The sequence below is a fragment of the Anabrus simplex genome, chromosome 6 (assembly GCF_040414725.1).
Source record: "Anabrus simplex isolate iqAnaSimp1 chromosome 6, ASM4041472v1, whole genome shotgun sequence".
In the NCBI taxonomy this organism is placed as follows: domain Eukaryota; kingdom Metazoa; phylum Arthropoda; class Insecta; order Orthoptera; family Tettigoniidae; genus Anabrus; species Anabrus simplex.
This window is the reverse complement of record NC_090270.1, coordinates 183,151,648-183,172,932: the sequence shown is the minus strand read 5'-3', so window position 1 is coordinate 183,172,932 and position 21,285 is coordinate 183,151,648.

Genomic DNA, 21,285 nt, shown 5'->3' with positions numbered 1-21,285 from the left:
TGTTCAAAGAGATAATTCCACAGCCCGAGTGACAAGCGAGTACGTGTACTATGTAATCAAAGGTGTACCAAGTATCATCTAGCAACGTGCCACAGAAGAACAAAATGTTTTAGTGAATACAATATGAATTAATGTCTATTCGGGCGATATATTGCAATAAATGTTGTATATTATTATTATTATTATTATTATTATTATTATTATTATTATTATTATTAACCTATCACAGTGTTATCCTTAATTTTGACAACATAAAATAGACTGAGGTCTGAGCGATGCTAGTAATGCCATTCCTTATGCAGCTAGTCCCTGTTATGAATGGAGTGAAAATGTTGCTAATAGGATCGGTTGATGCATGAATTTCAGTGGGCTTGGCAGACTGATATGTAATAGCAACTTCTGGCCCAGAGAGGAAAGCAACGGGAAACTACCTCTCTCCTCATTTCCCTAGTACACCTATTTAGTGCCGCGTGGGCCACCTATGACGGCTGATGGTGGAGCTGATGGGGTCCAAACCAGCGTCTGGGTTGAGCGCTCAACTTACAAACTGAACAAATACAATATATTGATGGTAAAAATTACAAATTACAACAACGAAATTACGTTAGGTCACTCAAATGAATTATTGCTGATTTTATTTAGTCCTCCTGTGTCCTTCTTAGTTGTCAACAGTAGGTCAGTTAATTATTTTCATCACAGAGGTGTTGATGGTCCTGTGGATTGCAAGTCAGAGGTTGGCCGATGTCTTGCATGTTAGCATACTTTAAAGGCATTTTGTCTAATGAGAAACATTTTATTTACTGGCAATTCAAGGACCTCGATCTGTGCCTGAAACTTAGCATAACATACTGTTTTTCGATGTCCATTTCTATGGCGGATACGTATCAGGCTGAAGTCCTTTTCGCATAAAATACTGCATCTCTCTCTGCACGGCATGTTTTCGGACTTACCTCGTTTCGGAAAATGACTGCGACCCTTTTAGCATGAGCTGATTTCATTTGAGATGAGGGGTCATGTTCCTGTAGTACGGATTCTCCGTAGAACTGGAGGTCCCATAGTTGTAATCCCTATTATTATTATTATTATTATTATTATTATTATTATTATTATTATTATTATTATTACTATTATTATTATTATTTCCGCCTCGTTGGCTGAATGGTCAGCGTACTGGCCTTCAGTTCAGAGGGTCGCGGGTTCGATTCCCGGATGGTTCGGGGATTTTAACCTTCGTTGGTTAATTCCAATGGCTTGGGTGCTGAGTGTTTGTGCTGTCCCCAACATCCCTGCACTTCACACACCACACACAACACTATCCTCCACCACAATAACACGCAGTTACCTACACATGGCAGATGCCGTCCACCCTCATCGGAGGGTCTGTCTTACAAATAGAAATAGCCACACGAAATTATAATTATTTATTATTATTATTATTATTATTATTATTATTATTATTATTATTATTATTATTATTATTATTACACTGACTGACAGAGCAAATGCAACACAAAGAAGGAGTGGTCAGAACTTTATGCCAATTGCAGGGTAGACTGACGTCACTGAGGTATGCTCATGATGTGAAATGCGCCGCTGTGCTGCGCACGTAGCGAACGATAAATGGGACACGGCGTTGGCGAATGGCCCACTTCGTACCGTGATTTCTCAGCCGACAGTCATTGTAGAACGTGTTGTCGTGTGCCACAGGACACGTGTATAGCTAAGAATGCCAGGCCGCCGTCAACGGAGGCATTTCCAGCAGACAGACGACTTTACGAGGGGTATGGTGATCGGGCTGAGAAGGGCAGGTTGGTCGCTTCGTCAAATCGCAGCCGATACCCATAGGGATGTGTCCACGGTGCAGCGCCTGTGGCGAAGATGGTTGGCGCAGGGACATGTGGCACGTGCGAGGGGTCCAGGCGCAGCCCGAGTGACGTCAGCACGCGAGGATCGGCGCATCCGCCGCCAAGCGGTGGCAGCCCCGCACGCCACGTCAACCGCCATTCTTCAGCATGTGCAAGACACCCTGGCTGTTCCAATATCGACCAGAACAATTTCCCGTCGATTGGTTGAAGGAGGCCTGCACTCCCGGCGTCCGCTCAGAAGACTACCATTGACTCCACAGCATAGACGTGCACGCCTGGCATGGTGCCGGGCTAGAGCGACTTGGATGAGGGAATGGCGGAACGTCGTGTTCTCCGATGAGTCACGCTTCTGTTCTGTCAGTGATAGTCACCGCAGACGAGTGTGGCATCGGCGTGGAGAAAGGTCAAATCCGGCAGTAACTGTGGAGCGCCCTACCGCTAGACAACGCGGCATCATGGTTTGGGGCGCTATTGCGTATGATTCCACGTCACCTCTAGTGCGTATTTAAGGCACGTTAAATGCCCACCGCTACGTGCAGCATGTGCTGCGGCCCGTGGCACTCCCGTACCTTCAGGGGCTGCCCAATGCTCTGTTTCAGCAGGATAATGCCCGCCCACACACTGCTCGCAGCTCCCAACAGGCTCTGCGAGGTGTACAGATGCTTCCGTGGCCAGCGTACTCTCCGGATCTCTCACCAATCGAACACGTGTGGGATCTCATTGGACGCCGTTTGCAAACTCTGCCCCAGCCTCGTACAGACGACCAACTGTGGCAAATGGTTGACAGAGAATGGAGAACCATCCCTCAGGACACCATCCGCACTCTTATTGACTCTGTACCTCGACGTGTTTCTGCGTGCATCGCCGCTCGCGGTGGTCCTACATCCTACTGAGTCGATGCCGTGCGCATTGTGTAACCTGCATATCGGTTTGAAATAAACATCAATTATGCGTCCGTGCCGTCTCTGTTTTTTCCCCAACTTTCATCCCTTTCGAACCACTCCTCCTTGGTGTTGCATTGTCACTGTCGGTCAGTGTATTATATTTTGCTTGCTTCAGACCGAAACAATATCAGATCATCTGAGGCCGATTTCGTACGCGTTTTACGGTGATTAGCTTTTTTCCATGTATACTCATTCCTCTTCCATCTATCAGTACGGATTTTCAATCAATCAATCAATCAATCAATCAATCAATCAATCAATCAATCAATCAATCAATCAATCAATCAATCAATCAATCAATCAATCAATCAATCAATCAATCAATCAATCAATCAATCAATCAATCAATCGATCAATCGATCAATCGATCAATCGATCAATCAATCAATCAATCAATCAATCAATCAATCAATCAATCAATCAATCAATCAATCAATCAATCAATCAATCAATCAATCAATCAATCAATCAATCAATCAATCAATCAATCAATCAATCAATCAATCAATCAATCAATCATGTGTGTTTTTCCTGTTGCGGTGCAGACTCTACTTTGACTCGTGTGTGTGAACACATGCTGCCTGCGGTAGGTCGGTTACGTGCTTTATAATGACAACAATCACCATGTCCACTATCCTGTGGTCTGCTTTATGACATAATTTTGTTAATTACATGTAATGAGGACATTAATTATTCGAATTTATCCCGTTACACAATTCTGCTCTCTGGACAATTACCACATGGCCTTCAACCTCGGGCTTTGCGGATTGAACGATCAAAAGCACCACTGAAGTCAAGAGATGAATGAATGAATGAATGTTGAATGAATGAATGAATGAACTTCTACAGGAGATCGAATTCAGTGTTTGAGAGGTTATATCTACGTGCATGGCATCACTGTTGTTATACTTGCTTTAATAATAATAATAATAATAATAATAATAATAATAATAATAATAACGTCAACTCGTCTTATGAATGGCAAACATAGATGTCTCCGGATCAGAGGGCTCGGAATCAATTCCCGGCACGGCCTGGGATTTTAACTGCGTATGGCTAATTCCTCTAGCTCGGGAACTGAGTATTTGTGTTCGTCTTAATACACACTTGATCCTCATACAATGCATCACAACACACTACCAATCACCACAGAAACACGGCGTAGTGAAAACATCCCACCAAATAGGTTGGCGTCAGGAAGGGAATATGGTCGTTAAACTGGGCCAAATTGCTCAAAGCGCAAACCCGAGAAATCGAGAAAAAGACCAATAAAAACAACAATAATAATTGCTGAACATCCACTAGATTTTACAGTAAACAAGATTACAGTTTCAAGTACTGAGAAAGTGGCTGCGCGGTTTGCATTCGGGGGAGAGTGGGTTCCAACCCCACTGTTGGTAGCCCTGAAGATGATTTTCCGTGGTTTCCCACTTTCACAGCAGGTAAATGCTGGGGCTGTACCTTAATTATGGCCACGGTCACTTCTTTCCCACTCCTAGTCCTTTCACTTGCCTTTGCTGGCAGGACCTAGTGTTTACAGTGCACTATGACTTCTGGTGTGGGCTAGCGCAATTTTGTTACTTTCATTGATCTGTCTCAGTCTTATCCTTGGCTTTGACAATATGAAAGTGACTGAGGTATGAGCGATGCTAGTAATGCCATTCCTTGTGCAGCCAGTCCCTGCTATGAATGTTGTGGAAATATCGCTCATAGGGTCGGTCGGTGTATGCATTTCAGTGGGCTTGGCAGACTGATATGTAATAGCAACTTCTGGTTCAGCGAGGAAAGCAACGGGAAACTACCTCACTCCTCATTTCCCTAGTACGCCTCTTCAGTGAAGCCTAGGCCATCTATGACAGCTTATGGCAGAGCTGTTGAGGATCCAACCAGCCTTAGGGCTGAAGACTGAACATACACATACAGTCCTTTCATATCCCCTCGTCGCCATAAGACCTCATTGTATCGGTGCGATGTATAGCAGATTGGAAACAAAAGTTTCAAACGATTTAATATCGTGGTCAGTTCCATAATGTAGAGATAGTGTGCGCACCTTTTACCGTCACACCTTGGTTTCGATTCCCAAAACTAAGGATTTAAATTCTGGACTGAGGACTGAAACGGTGTTCATGAGACCAATTGAAGAGTTGTCTGCTAATGAGAGGAGGTGGATCCTGTAAGTGTCATGCCGACAATGTTGCACTCCAATATCTGAAGGCTATGTGGTAAAGCAGTAATCGTCTTCATAGGAACTGTATGTACCACAGGGATTGGTTTTTGTTGATATGGTGAACATATCCTCGGGATGTCCAGATTTACATGGAATAGTGATCTCAAAATCACGCATGTTCTGGTCGGGAATCGAATCGCAACTGCCTTAGTGAAAAGCGAGCCATAATACTACCCGGCTATCACTCCATAGTAGCGATTCCGAACCTAGAGGATTCATGGCTCTCTTATCTGGACTCAAGGGACTTAGCATAAATATATTATACCGCCGATCTATGACCATTTGAAATCCTTGTAAAAAAATAAATAATTAAAAGTCCTTGCCGAGAACTTCGTTATCATCTGGCATGTATGACTGGACCAGGAACTCTTTCATGGAGTACCTAAGCAGTGTTGATAATTTATTCAGCCTGCACGAGGACATAGATTTGGCTGGACTGAAATGTGATCGGGCATTAAAAAAGTCAAATTCATTGAACGGTCTTGGTTGTCGGTGAAAAAGGAGTTTACCCGAAAGCTTTAAACTTGGAACTCCGATTTCACCAAATTATCCACGAACGTTAAGACGTCAAGTCTGTACAGTCTGGTTGGCTGGTTCGAGTCCCGTTGCTGGAAGATGAATTCACCATCAGATTGTTGGCTGGTAGTGTAGGAGAAGCGGTAGTATACCATTCCTAATCACTGTTCTACGTGCCAAAAACATGGGTTCAATTCCAAACCTCTCCACAGTATTAATATAGATTGAGGGCGAATGAGGCTGTTGATGGTGATTCGTCCAATGGATGGACACGTAAAGCCTTGAGACTCCCTTGGTGTTATTCGATAGGAGAAGGCTATGTGCCGATACCACGCTTGACCCTTTTCCTACCTCTTCACAAACACACTCTCATTCGCTCTTTCACTCACTCATTCTCTCTCTCTCTCTCTCTCTCTCTCCCACTCTCTCTGATGCGCAGGTCACTCATGGACGTCAACTAGAAAGACCTGCACCAGGCCTCTACGGAAGGCATACTCCATAATCATTTATGCGAACACGCTTTTGCATATTTTACGAAAATTAAAACCAAACAATGAAATAGGATTTCGAAAATGGCTTTCACGGCCGCAAATCTTACGATCACGGGAATAGAACCAGCTTTTGGGTGGTTAGGCCGTGTGCATATGCACTTCTGTTAACATTTTTTGTAAGTTTTAAAATTAATGTATTTCTATGAATAAAACTAAAATGCTGTTTTAACATTTTATTGAAAATACACTAATAGTAGTTTGGTTCGCCTACTGCTCAACACCCTTTTATTTTTGCCACAGGCTGTCTTGGATTCCTTAAGTTTTAAGTACACTCGACCATTTAGAAATTGGCCATCGCAGAACACGACTTTCTTTCAAAATCCTCTTTTTTTGAAATAAGGTGAACAATACTGTATGTTGTACAGGTATTAGGATTCCAAGTATAATCTCTTCGGCCACAGGCTATCCACAGTTCGGAGATATCCTCGCGTTTCAGAGAATATGTAAAATTAAAATATTTATTTGCCGGACAATTTTTGTACTGGTGATACAGTGTACATATTTCGAGGATTCCCCAAAACGAAAAAGGTTGGAAGACACTGTTCTAGAGGCTGTTTACCGACCGAGTTGGCCGTGCGGTTAGGGGCGCGCAGCTGTGAGCTTGTATTCGGGAGTTAATGGGTTCGAACCCCACCGTCGCCAGCCATGAAGATGGTTTTCCGTCGTTTCCCATTTTCACACCAAGCAAATGCTGGGGATGTACCTTAATTAAGGCCATGGCCGCTTCCTTTCCACTCTAGCCCTTTCTTATCCCCTCGTCGCCATGAGACGTAGCCTGTCTGTGTCTGTGTGGTGTGTGGTGTGGTGCAAATAAAAATAAGGGCTGTTTGAGAAATGCCGCAGTGCTGGAAATTGTTTTGGACGCAGAATATGTATTTCGTTTCGTTCGTGTACTGTGCCCTGCGTAGAATTTCGAACGTCACACAAGAATGCATAGTAAGTTTGGCTTCACAAACGTCACACAAGAATGCATAGTAAGTTTGGCTTCACAACTTTGCAACTATAAATCATACGTAAATGGTTAATATAAGTTTACAAGGTGAATAATGAAGCTTTGAAATGTCTTTCAATAATCGGTGACATGTCGAGCAACGGGGATGTCCGCCATTTTGTATTGAAATTGTCGCCTCGCAGTAAAATTAGTATAGCTTGCGACTGCGTGGTGCTAGGAGTGCTGTGAGCGATGTCGTTGCAATTGTCTTTTAAAACGTTATCATATTAGCTACCATAGGTCACCATAACTTCCATCATCAGTTCGTGATCAGATGAGTTGAAATGTTGAAAATTGTGCTAAATTTGCACAGTACTTTTGGTCTCAATGGATCAGAAACGACCGTAAACGCATTCACGGAGAAAGGAGAGATATGAGGAATCGAACAAACCCAAGCCGACTGCAGCAGATAGCAGCAAAAAGTACCGGCAGACCAAGAAATTGGAGGCATCCGCTCAATGGGACGTACAGTCTAGCCTTTCTACGGCGCCAATGGAGCATGTGGACTGGGAATCGGCTGTAGGTGACGAAGCAATCACTGAGAACCTCTCGCAGATCACCTCTGATCACCAGCCAGCAGCTCGTGCGTAAGTCGTATTATCGTAGTCTGCAGATCATATCAGATGAGTAATATTAGACGTACACCTTAAATGGTTCGGCTTCGATCTCGAGCCACAATTGACACCCAAAGTATTTTGAAGTGAATTTCGACCAAACATTGTTCATCAAGCAGTACCTTCTGAACTCTCCTGAGAAACTGACAAAAAGTTATAACAACCTTGACAGGTTGTGTGTAACCACCTGGGAATCTTCAGCGAACACCTTACGATCTTCAGCCTTGAGTTTGGTTTATTCAAGTGCTGAGTTCTGTGCACTCGTATGGATAAATAGTCTATCTTACAAGGTGTATCGAAACCAAACTGAATACCACCATGCTTATAATATCTGGCGCAATAAAACCCATACGAGTGTATTAGCTTGTTGTACTACTTACGGGAATAATATATTCTGATTTTCGCAGAAATACGCTTACTGCCTTTATTTTATAAAATCGATTAGACATTCTGAGCTACCCGTGAACAGATATTTTCCTACTATTATGCTTGTTTCACACAAGGCGGTTAGTTGAACCCGCGACCCTGGGATCCGGAGATCGACACACTTATCACTGATTCACAAAGCGAGCTGCAAACGGAGGGGGTACCTACAAATCATCTTCTCAGATGCTAAACTCGCAAATGAATTCCAGCTACCACGCAAGACCTAGGACTGCGTGACCAAAATTAGAACAGATCATAGCATGTGCAGGGATACGGTGGATGAATGGAACAAGTTACAGACTTCCATGTGTGACTGTAGAGCTCCGAAATGGTACACTAGGTTTTCTTAATGCATGTCCATTTGACGCTCTGCCCGCCTGCCCTACTCTTACCCAATAATAATAATAATAATAATAATAATAATAATAATAATAATAATAATAATAATAATAATAATAATAATAATAATAATAATAATAATAATAATAATAATAACTGCCTGTTTCAAATTGGTAAGTTATTGATTTCGCCAATCCATTTCATTGTGCCTGTTTTGGCTTTACTCCTGTTTTCATAGAACTGGACGATTTGTTTGGTAAGTCTGTCTGGATGCATTCTTTTAATGTGTCCATAGAATCTTAGCCTGAGTTTTTTAACGTCACTGTGAATATTTGTGTATTGTTTGATTTCCTGTCTGCCTCTAAGTCGGTATCGTCCATCGGTGAGTGCCGGGCCTAGAAGTTTTCTTACGATTCTGCGTTCGTTATTATTATTATTATTATTATTATTATTATTATTATTATTATTATTATTATTATCCGCCTGTTGCCTGTTCTGGGGTATGGGTGGTGCCAAGTATTGACATTCGGAACACAATTAGTGCGCCAGAGTGTTACGAAAGGTGTTGCTCATAGGGTTAAACGTGCTACAATAGCACTTTCTGGTCCAGAGAGGAAAGAGCAAACTACCTCGCTCCTTATTTGCCTAGTGCGCCTCATTTTTGTGCTGCCATTGAATTTAATGTTAAAAACATTTCTTAACTAATAAAGTAAGTGTCCCCATAATACGGAAATAGTAAAATTAAGCAATTTCCTCAACTGTACCGAAAGTTGAAGGGCTAAGAGGCCCGGGAACGTTTCAAATTGAGAGTCTGGGATAGATCTATCAAACTAAATCAACATATTTAGGAAATCACTTTCGGCCTAAATGCAGTTCCGAAAAAACAGCCTAGATTCTCTTTCTTCTTTACTACTTTTCTTTTTGATTCAAATCCTATTCAAATTATATTATTTACATAATTCTTTCTTTTTGTTCTTTTGAAAAATGTCCACACCGAATGTAGTTATAAGGGATTAAGTGAAACTCTGTGTTGACTCACATTAGTGCTCATAGTGGCAGAAAAAGGCAAACTGCTAATCTAATCGACCGGACAACGATGATTAAGAAATTTTTTAGGAATAAGTAAAGAATATGCCTTTGCTGGCGGGACCTAGTGTTTACAGTGCACTATGTCTTCTGGTATGGGCTAGAGCAATCTTGTTACTTTCATTGATCTGTCTCAGCTTTATCCTTGGCTTTGACAAAATGAAAGTGACTGAGGTATGAGTGATGCTAGTAATGCCATTCCTTCTGCAGCCAGTCCCTGCTCTGAATGGTGTGAAAATATTGCTCATAGGGTCAGTTGGTGCATGCATTTCAGTGGGCTTGGCAGACTGATATGTAATAGCAACTTCTGGCCCGGTGAGGAAAGCAACGGGAAACTACCTCACTCCTCATTTCCCTAGTATGCCTCTTCAGTGATGCCTAGGCCATCTATGACAGCTGATGGCAGAGCTGTTGAGGATCCAACCAGCCTTCGGGCTGAGGACTAAACATACAACATACACAAGTAAAGAATATATTATTTATTTATTTATTTATTTATTTATTTATTTATTTATTTATTTATTTATTTATTTATTTATTTATTTATTTATTTATTTATTTATTTATTTCATTAAATTTATTTATTTTATGCCTTTGTATGTGGCGAAGTTAGGGCTCACGGGCCTCTCTTACACTTAACTACAACATACACTATACAGTCACAGGATTTGGAAATATAACATTGTTAACAGTCTCTAGAAACTACCTAAATTAATGGAGTAATGTTATAACTGTCCAGCCCTACGCTGTAAGGGGCAACGCGTCTGCCTGTCACCCGACGGCCCCGGGTTCGATTCCGGGCTTGTTCAGGGGTTTTTGGTTGTAAATGATTAATATCCCTGGCCTGGTGACTGGGTGTATGTGTCGTCCTTAACGTTCTTTTCCTCACTTTCAACACTCTACACTTCCTCCATTCCAATTACACGCAGGTCCATATCATATGGTGCAAGCAGGGGAAAAATATCTTTAGGTCGAAGCCCCGAACAAATAGCATTTTAAAAAATTATAACTTATTATAATTTTTATTTTTAATGATAAATACTATCTATCTACATCACCTAGCTCTAAATCATACTTGCACTCATACACACTAAACATTCATATAAGCTGATCACGTATTTAAGAGGAAATCTCGACAAGACCGTGTAAACGAGGCTATTGAAGTGCTATTACGTATAGTGACAGGGAGAGTGTGTCACAGCCTTGCCCCAGACACATTACATTTTATTTACCTAAAATTCGTAGCTTAAATCTCTAGGATGTTTTTAACATTGAGTTGCTTACCGAAGGGCTAGAACTGATTTTTTTTTGTTTTTCCTACAATCGCATAGCCTTTGGTGGTGCTATTTGTGGATCCAACCAGCCTGACTGATGACGTACAAGGCCAGAGTAAAATGTAGCTTTCACTGACGTCTCAGTCTGATTTAGAGCTGTCACATGGAAGCTCCTGAGGTATGGGTGGTGACATTCAGTCCACGACTAGTGCGTCTGAGTGTTACGAAAGGTTTTCGGCCTATTCATAGGGTCATGCAATTTCTTGCCCAGTGAGGAAAGCAATGGCAAACTATCTCACCCCCGATTTACTACTTCGCCTCATTCTGGGAACACCATCGGCCTTTCAAGTTTTTCTATGACTATAACCGCGTAACCTTTGATGGTGCAATTTAAGGATCTAACCAACCTCCGAGCTGGTTACCTAAGAACGAGATATTTTCTTAAAATTACATTTCTTAATGGGTTCAGTCGTGGAGGGTAAGAGAAGTAGAGGTACACCAAGACGACGATCGCTAGACTCGGTTTCTAATTATTTAAAGACAAAAGGTACCTATGGAACTAAACAAGGCCTCAGAGCTTCACAGAGGCTTGCAGACTGAAAGCTGAAAGGCACATCAGTATATAATGAATATGTATGTATTGTTTTTTACTAGCTGTTTGAACGTTGCACTAACTCAGACAGCTTTTCGGCAACAGTGGGTTACGAAAGGTTTAGGACTGCTAAGGAAACTGCTATGCTCCAAATGAAAGCACAGTCCGGCATTTACCTGATGAGAACATGGGAAACCACGGAAAATAATCTTAATGGCTGTCGATGGTGGACTTCAAATCCACCATCTCCCGATTCCAAGCTCACAGCTTCATGGGTCATACGGCGCAGCCATTTCGCTCCAGGCAGACAATTATTATTCTTTCCTTCTTTCTTTCTTTCTTTCTTTCTTTTCTTTCTTAATCTGTTTACCCTCCAGGGTTGGTTTTCCCTCGGACTCAGCCAGGGATCCCACCTCTACTGCCTCAAGGGCAGTGTCCTGGAGTGTGTCTTTGGGTCGGGGGATACAACTGGGGAGGACGGCCAGTAACTCGCCCTGGTGGCCTCACATGCTATGGGAAGATTGGAAAGGATAGATAAGGAAGAGGGAAAGAAGCGGCCGTGGCTTTAAGGTAGACACCATCCCGGCATTTGTCTGGAGGAGAAATGGGAAACCGCGGAAAATTACTTCAAGGATAGCTGAGGTGGGAATTGAACCCGCCTCTACTCAATTGGCCTCCTGAGGCTGAGAGGACCTCGTTGCAGTCCTCATACCGCTTTAGAAATTTCGTGGCAGACTCGGGAATCGAACCCGGGCCTCCGGGGGTAGCAGCTAATCACACTAACCACTGCACCACAGAGGCGGATTACTGAATGGTCAGCATTGATACCTTCATTTTAGAGGGTACCGGGTTCGTTTCCCTGCGGGGTCGGGGATTCTAATCGTGTCTGATTAATTCTTCTGACGCGGGACTGGGTGTATGTGTTTGTCCGAACGCTTTCCTCTTCATATTTAGCCAACACACCACACTACCATCTATCACAGATACACGCAATAGTAATTACATTCCTCCAGATAGGGTTGACGCCAGGAAGGGTATTCGGTCGTAAAACAGGACCAAACCCACATGTGCGACTCAGTTCGCATCCGCTACCCCACAGATGTGGAAAAACGGCAGATGAAGAAGAAGAAGAAGAAGAAGAAGAAGAAGAAGAAGGAAAAGAAGAAGAAGAAGAAGAAGAAGAAGAAGAAGAAGAAGAAGAAGAAATTGATGTGCTGACCGAATCGAAGGCCCAACATTTTATTTAAGTCTAAGCAGGCAAGTATGAAAGTAATAGCTCGTAAACAACAAACCGTACTGGCACGAGACTCACGTCAGGGATGGCCATGAAGACGAGTGCACACAGACTCCATCTAGTTGTTGAACGTGTACTACCGCGGGCATGACCGTTAATACGTACAGTGCCGTTAACTCCCTCTGTTGAGGCCGGCCTGACTGAACTCGTAACAGCTGCAAATCGTGAACTTAACAACACGTCACCTAGGCTTCCATAATTTACATTCTCCTCCCTTTTAATTAAAGCTTTATGTATCGCAATTTTAATTTAAATGAGGAGAGCTCTTGAGATGGGACCTCTTTGGGATTAAAATATTTATGAAGCAAGATTTGCGACGCATCTCTTCGGCCCCTTTTGCGTTATGGAAACGAGGTTCTCATTCCAGCAGTCTAATTATTTGAAAGAAATAAAAGTAGAAATATTGGGATGTGTTATGAAGCCTCAAATTGACTATGCTGGACTTGGTTCACAGATCTGTACGTTGTTTCCAGTCATTTGGCTCTCGAATAGTTGAATGGTCAGTACAGGAACTGGTTTCCCAGTAAACATTTTCTTTCCCATTTTTTAACAGATTGAAAACTGTCTACTGCTATTGTAGTGAAACTATTCACAGCAATTAATGGTACCTTCTGACAAGCTTGCAAATTGCTGGTGGATATTGATTGTCTACAGCAATGTAAGTGTCAAGTAGGTAATCAACCATTGAAGTAACCTTATCCACAGGATAACCATTAGGTGTCGACAAAACATGATTCAGTTTCTTCCGGTGGCAAGGGAGAAATCCAAATAAGGATTTTAATAGTTGTCCGATATCTGATTTCTTACTTAGTAATTTAGTAGTTATTCCAATATATTGCCGGGCTGAGTGGCTCAGACGGTTAAGGCGCTGGCCTTCTAACCCCAACTTGGCAGGTTCGATCCTGGCTCAGTCCGGTGGTATTTGAAGGTGCTCAAATACGACAGCCCCGTGTCGGTAGATTTACTGGCACGTAAAAGAACTCCTGCGGGACTAAATTCCGGCACCTCGGCGTCTCCGAAGACCTTAAAAAGTAGTTAGTGGGACGTAAAAGAAATAACATTATTATTATTAATTCAATATATTGAATTTTTACCCACCATGCCTGTCCAAGGTGAAATCTGCAACATTTAATTTTAACCTGAAGGAATACTTTAAATATTACGGAAAGAAAATTGGGTGATATTAAATTCAAGACACAAAATTACTGGGAGCCAGGTCGAGGTCCGGATGATCAGTTTCGGGACCAATTCGAGAATTCCGCTCAAATTGCAGTCTTTTTCTCACTTACTTATTGTCCATACAGCCAGAAGTGAGGCTAACAACTCTTCACAGGAAAGCTTAACTCGGTGGCCTAACCTGATAATCTCTTTCCTGGATAGAGGATTCGATTTTGGTTTAGTTTAACAGCGTTTCAGCGTGTTTAAATATGAAATGTCTGAATCGTTGACTTCTTTCACGTTAGTCAATTCCTCACGCCAGGAACGAAAACCCGGTTCTGGTACCCTGGTGTCGATTAAGACTGGTAGCAATTATAATGAATATTAGATATTTTTTATTTACGATTATTATTATTATTATTATTATTATTATTATTATTATTATTATTATTATTATAAGATGATAGAATTGAAAATGTTACCACCCTCAGGTCTCGAAAAGGAGCCCCTCTCTAGACAGGTCGATCAACACATAGATGTTTGACGATGATTTAGCTGTATTTATCCTCTTATTTTTATTGCGCTATGTAATACCATTTTTTTCCTTGGGTAATAAGTGTTAATTCTTGATGGTTTATGTCTAAAAAGTGGAGAAAATGGCGGTTATTCTTAACAAGTTTTCATTTTCTGTTTTCTATTTTTGAATTGACATTTAACACATTTCTCTGTTTTTAAAGTAAATAAAATGGAATATTCTCGAAATTCGAAGTTTTCTAACAAATACATGCACATTGCTCTAGAAACAAAAATATCAAAATTTGATCATCAGGGAAGTTCAAAATATTCGAGTTCTGAACATGGAAGCAACGTTTTTGGGAAATAATTGTAATTTTCTTAGCTAGTAAGATATAAAAACATTGAAACTACAGTAACTATCAAAGGACAAGAATTTTTTGTTACATATTATTATTATTATTATTATTATTATTTAATAGTTATTACTTATTATTTATTATTTAATAATAATAATAAATAATAATAATAATGGAAAGAGGTCAAGTTATAGTGTTAGTATGCTGTGAGGGGTATAATATGAATAATGTGCATATGGTATAATGATTATACATGAAATTGTCTCTGGTACGGTATATTACGTACAAAGAACAACAATGAACCTATGCACGTTTTAGAATGGAGTATCCCTGGAATTCTTGCTTATTTATTAATTTTATTCCTATCTATTTTACGTCGCTCCGACTCCAACAGGTCGTATGACGACGGTGCGATAAGCGACCGTGGTCTTCATTAAGGTACAGTCCAAACATTATCCTGGTGTGAAAATGGGAAACCACGGAAAACCATTTTCATGGCTGCCGACAGGATTCGAACCAACTATCTCCTGAATGTAATCTCAGAGCTACGTGATCCAAACCGCGTAACCAATCCGCTAGACTTTGCTTGTTTATATTTTATGTAATAAGACGGTCTATTTCTACATCACCGGATTTTAATACAGTATTATATATTGTGATTCACTGTATGGTACTTCTTTAGTTTGCTTAATATCTTGTATATTTTGTTCGTTTGTACCTAAAAGGATTGAATGTCAAGTCAGGAATGAAAAACCGGAGCAAGTGGATAATTTCAGATAAGAATGTGTGTTCTCCCACGATGGCAGAGTAAGTGAGAGATGTAGACAAGCCAATCCAATAAGCTCGCAGCTACGGTCAATAGTATTCTGTAAGAAAGATGTCAACGCTCAGACGAAACTATCTTTACATTACATCGGTCTGTTTTCACATGGATTCTGCTGTACGAGAGAGACAACTGAATGGAATCAAGATATCGTGTTCAGAAGATGGAAGTAACAGACATGAAAGTAGTGAATTATTTCAGGTACAAATAGCTGGAGACAATGGCAGGATGGCACTCGTAATGTGGATGAAAGCTAAGTTGGGAATGAGCTCAATGAATTAAGCTCTGCGTATACACCGGTTTTGGTGATGGTGTTTGTGAGGCGAATAGAGACGGATAGTTTACCTCGGGGAATAATTGACTCTGTAATGGAGGGCAAGAGAAGTAGAGGGAGACTTAGATGGTTAGACTCATTCCTTAACGAGTTGTAGGAAACGAGGTCACAGAGCTAGTAGGTAATGAGGGTTATGGAGGCACGTAGTTAATTCACAGAGGACTGCAGACTAAACGCCGTCCATTATGCAGAGATACGTGTGTATGTACGTACGATTATTTCGATATCATGAATATCTATTATTGTAGAAAAATGGTAAACCATGTTACAAAAAAATGAAATGGCGTACGGCTTTTAGTGCCGGGAATGTCCGAGGACAAGTTCGGCTCGCCAGGTGCAGGTCTTTCGATTTGATGCCCGTAGGTGACCTACGCGTCGTGATGAGGATGAAATGATGAGGAAGACAACACATACACCCTGTCTCCGTGCGAGCGAAATTAACCAATTATGGTTAAAATTCCCGGCCCTGCCGGGAATCGAACCCGGGACCCCTGTGACCGAAGGCCAGCACGCTAAACATTTAGCCATGGAGCCGGAAAGCATGTTACAGATTCTGCATTACTCGTTCCAGGAATTCCGTTTCGACTTTTAGTAGACACCTATGATTATATTTTCGGGACATCTTTCTTTCTTTCTTTCTTTCTTTCTTTCTTTTTTTTCCTTTCTTAATCCGTTTACCCTCCATGATTGGGTTTCCCTTGACTCAGTGAGGGATCCCACCTTTACCGCCTAAAAGGCAGTCACGGAGCGTGATATTTTTTTTAGGTCGGTGGGATACAACTGAGGAAGAGGACAAGTACCTCGCCCAGGCGTCCTCACCTGCTGTTGGGGATATCACTAATAAATTAAACACTGAATCACTTTACTTCGTCATGGCTGCCATCTTTATTCTTACTTGCTACAAACCAGTACAAAACAAAAGCATAAATACAAGCGAAATGGCAGTTCCCCGTAGCTCCGCTAGATAGCAGGAGCTCATACTTGAAATACTAAACTATGTACAGGGAGATTGCATATCCAAATCACATAACGCCGTTAGAGTGTGTACGAGTCCTTTTCTATGAATCTCCAACATCCTCCCCACCCTGGTCTATCTCGAGTGGGATGACCAGCTGGACAGGTCGTGTCACATTGTTTCCGCCCGAGGTGCGAAGAATAACTGTTCTAGTTCTCCCGTCACGTCCTTCGCGTAATTCTTCGACCCGTGCTTTATTCCACATGTGTCTTGGGCGTGTATCTTCTTGTAGTAAAACTACGTCACCGACCCTGATTCTTGACCCGTGGTCTCTGGGCTGGCGAACTTCGTGAAAATTCCGTAATAGTAGCAAATACTCTTTACTCCAACGCTTCCAGAAGTCGTCAGTCATTCGCTGGAGTAGTCTGAAGGTTCTAACAAGGTCTCGCCTAGGTGGTTCTGGTCCAGTAGGTATCGTGGTGAGTCGATCGCCAACGAGGAAGTGGGCTGGAGTCAATACACCACCATTGTCATCATGTTGCGTCAAGGGTCTTGGGTTTAATACGGCTTCTATGCTGATCAAAACAGTCTGTAGCCCTTCATCATCAATAGTGGAACGTCCAAGTATTTTCCGTAGACATCGCTTGGTGAGGCCGATTAGTCTTTCCCACCATCCTCCCCACCAAGCGGCACGTGGGGCAATGAACTTCCATGTGATACCTTGCTGGGCCATATAGTGGTGTGTCCGTGCCGCTGTCAGTTCTCTCCACAAGTCTCTTAACTCTGCGTTCGCTGAATGGAATGTCTGAGCGTTGTCGCTGTAGATCGTGTGTGGTATACCACGTCGGCCTATAAACCTCTGCAAGGCCTGTAGGAATTTGTCTGTCGACATGTCACCGCACAGTTCCAAGTGTAAGGCACGCGTTGTTGCACAGGTGAATAATGCAATGTAGGCTTTCTTCATGAGGTTGCCAGAAGTAACGTACAGTGGTCCTGCAAAGTCTAGTCCCGTTACTTCGAATGGTCTGGAAGGACGTAGACGATCCAGAGGAAGTGGTGCTTCTACCACGGAAACCACTTCCGAGGATGGCTGAGGTGGGAATCGAACCTACCTCTACTCAGTTGACCTCCTCAGGCTGAGAGGACTCCGTTCCAGTCCTCGTACCACTTTTCAGATTACGTGGCAAAGCCGGGAATCGAAACCGGGCCTCTGGGGCTGCAACTAATCACACTAACCACCACATCCCAGAGGCGGACTTTTCGGGTCATACCGAACAAAATTGTTAAAGCTGTTTAATCAACGAAGCTTATGGTTTTATGTGACTGTCAGTAATGTGATCATAATCACTAGACTTCCAGTCTAACGTGAAATCCGAACAAGAACGAGGTGAATTTTAATTTCAAATATCCCATATGCAAACTTCGGCCGCCTTAGTGGGAAGTAAGCTGATAATTGATATGAATTTCTTTCTTTTTTTTAATGCTAGTTGCTTTACGTCGCACCGACACAGATAGGTCTTATGGCGACGTTGGGAGAGGAAAGGCCTAGGAATGGGAAGGAAGCGGCCGTGGCTTTAATTAAGGTACAGCCCCAGCATTTGCCTGGTGTGAAAATGGGAAACCATGTAAAACTATTTTCAGGGCTGCCGACAGTGGGGTTCGAACCTACTATCTCCCGGATGCAAGCTCACAGCTGCACGCTCCCAACCGCACGGCCAACTCGCCCAGTGATATGAAATCAATGATCTGTTCATTGAGAGAGAAAATTCCCCTTCGTAGTTCTTTGCAATAATTATTCGATGGAGTGTATAATAACTTTCAGCGTCATATTAAGCAGCGTTTAATCAAGAACTCCACTTTGCCGGTACCAGACTTGAGGGAAGAGGAACTACCAGTCCCGTTTCACTGAAAATCTATGTCCTGGAAGACGCTTTCCGCGAAGCTGTAAACGTCACTTTATGACTCGCAGATAACTTCAGTATTGGGAAACTGGTGAGTATGACAGTTTACTAGCACGTTTTGTGTGTAACGAATTTGTAATGTTTTGACTGCTTGAACAATGTAGAAGGTCCTGGTAACTGAAAGTACATAATTTGAAGGTTATATTCCTTGTTGAATTCTAAATCCATGTAATCCTCCATACCTTAGTACAAATTCGAATAATTGCTGAAATTGACGAGCTTGTCTTTGGGAACTTTAGATGAAACTACAAGAGATGGCACTGCAGGAGATAAATATAAATTTGTCCGTAACTTTTTCCTTCTGTTAACCTGAATTTAGGGTCAACAGCGTGCAGCGGCGCGGAGCAGGGCATTTTTATTATTACTGCATACCAGTACAGTAAAAGCTAATCGAACTCTGGCTGGCCCCGTCTTGCCAGTACGCAACTTCTCTGGCTTGCCTGCGTGGCGTATAGCCTATGCTTGCAGCCGTAAGGGAAGAGTGAGTGATGCTCGAAGCGTTCTTCGATTTCAGGGACTTGTACATTCCAGATTTATTCCTGAAGGTCGAGCTGCCACTGAGGAGACCTATGTTGCCATTCTTCTGAGTCTTAGTGATGCAGGGCGAAGTAAAATGACTCATTTGTGGCCAGGACGGAATTGGGTTTTCTATACCTCTCCTTCACCCTGCCTATTTTCCAGATCACTCTCCAGTGGATTACTACCAGTTCCCGAAAGTTAAAACCCTGCTCAAGAGGCGGCAGTTCGCGTCGGCTGCGATCCTGGCTGGCCTGCAGAACTGTTTCGAAAATTGGTACGGGCCCGGATGGCAATATCTCACAGACCAACGGACTTTGTCTGATGATGGTGTAGAGTAAAATGTTTCACGTCCTGTGTAATAAAAGTTTCTAAATATGTTTGGTTACTTTTTGAATCGTACGGTATTGCATTATTAAATTACCTCATGACCGAATTCATAGAAAACAGATTTGCCGATTTTAGAAACCTGTAATATTATTGTGACTTTTCTGTAAATCTTATACATATTCGACCTGAAAAAGTAAGTCTGGATTTGCAGCTCGCATTTATATGAGTGAAAACGGTACGTTTTTTAAACATGTGCTTCACGGCAAAGTTGATGCAGATTTATTCAAACATTTTTCAGTTTCTATGCATATAGAATTAAGATTAATTGCCGCTAAATTTTTGGCTACGTTTGATTAATTTTTGTCAGCAACTATTTTTGCAAATGAACAATGCTAAGTCAAAATACAGATCCCGTTTGACTGACGAACATATGTTTGTGCAGCTGAAAATAGCATTAACAGCAATAAACACTGATTTTTAGTTAAATTTTTAAATTTATTATCGTATTTGTTTACTGCATTATAAAGTGCAATGTATATAAAATGTAGATTTTTGCAGTCGTGATAAATGCAAAATGTAATCAAATGCTGTCAAAGTAAGTGCGTTTGGCTTTTAAAAGTCAATTAAATTTATAATTTGGTTTGAAGAATGAAATTACACTTCTATGATAAATTATTCTCTGTATATGTGCATTATACTCTCAGTTGACTGTCAGAACGCTTACACGGGTTTTGAATTTCCTTCAAGTAGTTTGATTAACCCTCCTTATTACCGGGAATGTCACTCAATGAAAGTAAATAAATGTGAAGATGAAATACTTTTTGTCACACCTTCAAAAGGTTAAATTAAATGACAAAACACAATTATTTATTTCCTTGAATTCTGTCGTATAAATGCATGCAGACATATTTTACGAGTAAGCAGTCGGCCACTGCATGCGGTGAGGGAAAGTAACGTGCCTGCGCTCCGCGCGCGTGTGTGTGTGTGTGTGTGTGTGTGTGTGTGTGTATGTGTGTGTAGTGTTCTCAACGTGTGTTGAATTGAACAGTATAACAATACTGTAAACAATTCTAATAGTTTTGATAGTTAACCTTGATTCAAGTGATTTCCTTGTGTAAGTACTCAGAAAACAAACATGGCAACAAAATTGCTCATAGAATTTGTAACTCGTTGCTTGGTAAATACGGCAAAATTATCGATCACAGGAGAGAACAATGGTCTCAGCAACATCCCTTCAGAGTGCATAATGGTGTACCTGCTTTAAGAATGGAAATTAGAAAATCTATTCCATACTTCATTTATATTGAAGGTTACCATGCGCAAATTATTTATGATGAACAAGTGCGTACATGTCTAGCTTGTAACTCTACAAATAATTTTCGACCAGAATTTTCCTTACGTCTGACTAGGTTACTCGAGAGGAGATTTGTAAACACTGCAGCTGATACAGGTGACTGGGAAGGGTTAGCGGCTAGTCGACCGGACAATGCTCCAGTGACCTTGCCTGACAACACAGCGAAACCAACTCAGCGCGTCGAAGTGCGGAACGTAAACAACACACAAGTTCGTAGGTTGATCCCACATAGTTTCCAACTCTCCAAGAAACAACAAATAAAC